Below are 2,670 nucleotides of genomic sequence, written 5' to 3' on the forward strand. Positions count from 1 at the left end.
CAAGTGTATAGAGCTCCAAGGAGATTATGTTGAAAAATAAAAAAAAATTTACCCAAAACAAATTGTTTTTATACTTCATTCTAAGGACTTATTGAACTACCCACGTACCTTGATTGACTTAATCTCGTTTTAAACTCCGACAGTAGCCAGCCATCATGTTGATATCCCAACATCCCTGATATCACCTCTCCATCTCTTTTATATTCTGGTGAAAACGTTCGCCTTGCTCCTCACTAAAGTCTCCCAGGTTGTCTGGAAACTTATTCATATGCAAATGAAGGAAATGTAGCCTCAAATTCATTAGGCAGCCTAGTTTACGAAAGTTTGTTACCATTTCTGAAACCACTTTTTCATAGTCTGGACTTTCCTTATTACCAAGAAATAAACGAAAAATCGCTGTTTCCGTCTACTTTGCATCTATTTTTGCGTTTTTTGATCAAATATGAGCCAATTGGGTTATTTGAATCACAGATTCAGAATCAGTGACCCCAAAAACATAAGGATATGCTGGATAAGTCCACCGGGGATAAAGATATATTTTTTTGCAAAAATATACATGAAAAACCGCTGTTTTCGTCGATTTTACCTCCATTTGTCGATCAAATATGAGTCAACTGGGTTATTTTGACCTCTGATTCGAATTCAGAGATCCCAAAAACATAAGGATATGCTGATTTAGACCACTGGGAATAAAATATTTTTTTGTTGCAAAAGTATACAAGAAAAAGTCGCTGTATTCGCCGGTTTTACGTCTATTTTTGCGATTTTCGAAAAAATATGAGCCAAATTGGTTATTCGGGCCTCAGATTCGAATTCAGCGACCCAAGATACATATAAATATGTTGGTTAAGTCCACCAGGCCAGAAAATTTTTTTTTTTTTCAAAAATATACCTGAAAAATCGCTGTTTTTGTCGACTTTACGTCTATTTTTTCGTTTTACAAAAAAATACGAGCCAACTTGGTTATTTGGACACCGGATTCGAATTCAGCGATTCCAAAAACATATAGATATGCTAGTGTAGTCTGTCGGACAGACCACTTTTTTCTTGTGTTCCGGTGTAATTTCAAGTCAAATAAATACAAATAATAATAAATATAAAATAACCTGCAAATAGCATGCAAAAAATGCCCCCAGGGAGAATCAAATATTCAGTAAGCCATTTGAAAGCATACGATAACCAAAATTTTCCCGAAATTTCAAACTGTTAGCTGCCATATTGAATGAGTTAGGGGGCCGGGGGTAACGCCCATCTTCGTCCATTTTCTGAAAAAATTCACAGAAATTTTCTAATCAATCTCAAGGTACATGAGTTTTTCGAAAAAATTTTGGCGGGAAATTTCAACCTGAAAAGTTGTTCAAAGTATTTCTTTGAATTTTTTTGTAAAATAAATCTCAAATACTATTTGAGTTTTTTCACCACAAAATAGCCACGCAAATTTTTTTTTCTTTTCAAAGTTAACTTTTTTACCCGGAAATTGGAAATTAATATGGAGTTTTAAATGGAAATAGCTCGATTGAAAAAAAATTGCAAAAAAAGTACTTGTTAGAAACTTTTTGTGAATTAAAGTATACTCATATGAATAATCTGATTCAACTAGCTGGGGCGAGACTTAAATTGTTTCTTCTCTTTTTATGAACGTTGATATGCATTAAAAATTTTAAGTTTTCTTTACTTCGGTCTTAGTGTCCCATTTGAATAAACAAAAAAGCTTTCTAGTTTTTTGAAAACTCGTTATATTTTCAACGTTTTGGCTTTTGATGTGAGCCTTTATCAGCGTAATTTTTTTCTTTCAAATAAAAAGTTTTTTGATATAATAATTTAAAACTATATTTTAATTACTTAGTGGAAGCTTCTAATGTGTCCCCTAAGGGTTTACATTTTTCTTACACCTTCTTTATTCCTTTACACACCCTCCACACACTTACTTGGTGGTGGAAGGGGGACCTACATTTTAAGGTGGGTTCCGAACCACCAAGAGCAACAGCCTTAAGTACTTAGAGAAAACCTTTTTCTCTAGAGGTACCGGTCCCACGACTCTCCGGAGATGAACAACTCCCTTGCTAGGCTAGTGTTCACCGCATGGGCCACCGAGACTCTTCCAGAGTGCGAGGCGGGAATCGAACCCGCAAGCCGAAGGAGTGGGTCCAAAGCCTACGCTTTAGCCCCCACGACCATCGTCCCACTTATTTTAATTACTTATTAAAGTAATAAAAAAATGTTTATTATTACCTGATTTTAATGACATAGAGTAAAAATGACGCTTTAGTGTCAAAACTTTGAACCAAATTCATGTTCGATGAGAATTTAAAACGCTCATGTCGACAAAATATGAGCAATATTCAAGGTTGGAACCTCTAAAAAAGAGGCTCACAAATCAATTAAATTTACAATTTTTTTAATTCCTCACAAAAGTCATAATGATGACAAAACAAAACATTGAACTGAACATTTACACAGATAAGAAAAAGTGCGCGAAAGATCAAAGGATTCAAAATAGTTAATTGAATTTAATTTTTCTAAATTTATATGTTGTAATATTAGATTGAACGTATAATGTAAAATTTATTCAACGAACAACTTAGTCTTTCGGAAAGGCCTTGAAGATAAGGTGACCTTTAAATCTGTTTTATTGTATTTATCTACCGATTTTTTTATTTATTATTTTAT

The sequence above is a fragment of the Belonocnema kinseyi genome, chromosome 4 (assembly GCF_010883055.1).
Source record: "Belonocnema kinseyi isolate 2016_QV_RU_SX_M_011 chromosome 4, B_treatae_v1, whole genome shotgun sequence".
NCBI lineage: Eukaryota > Metazoa > Arthropoda > Insecta > Hymenoptera > Cynipidae > Belonocnema > Belonocnema kinseyi.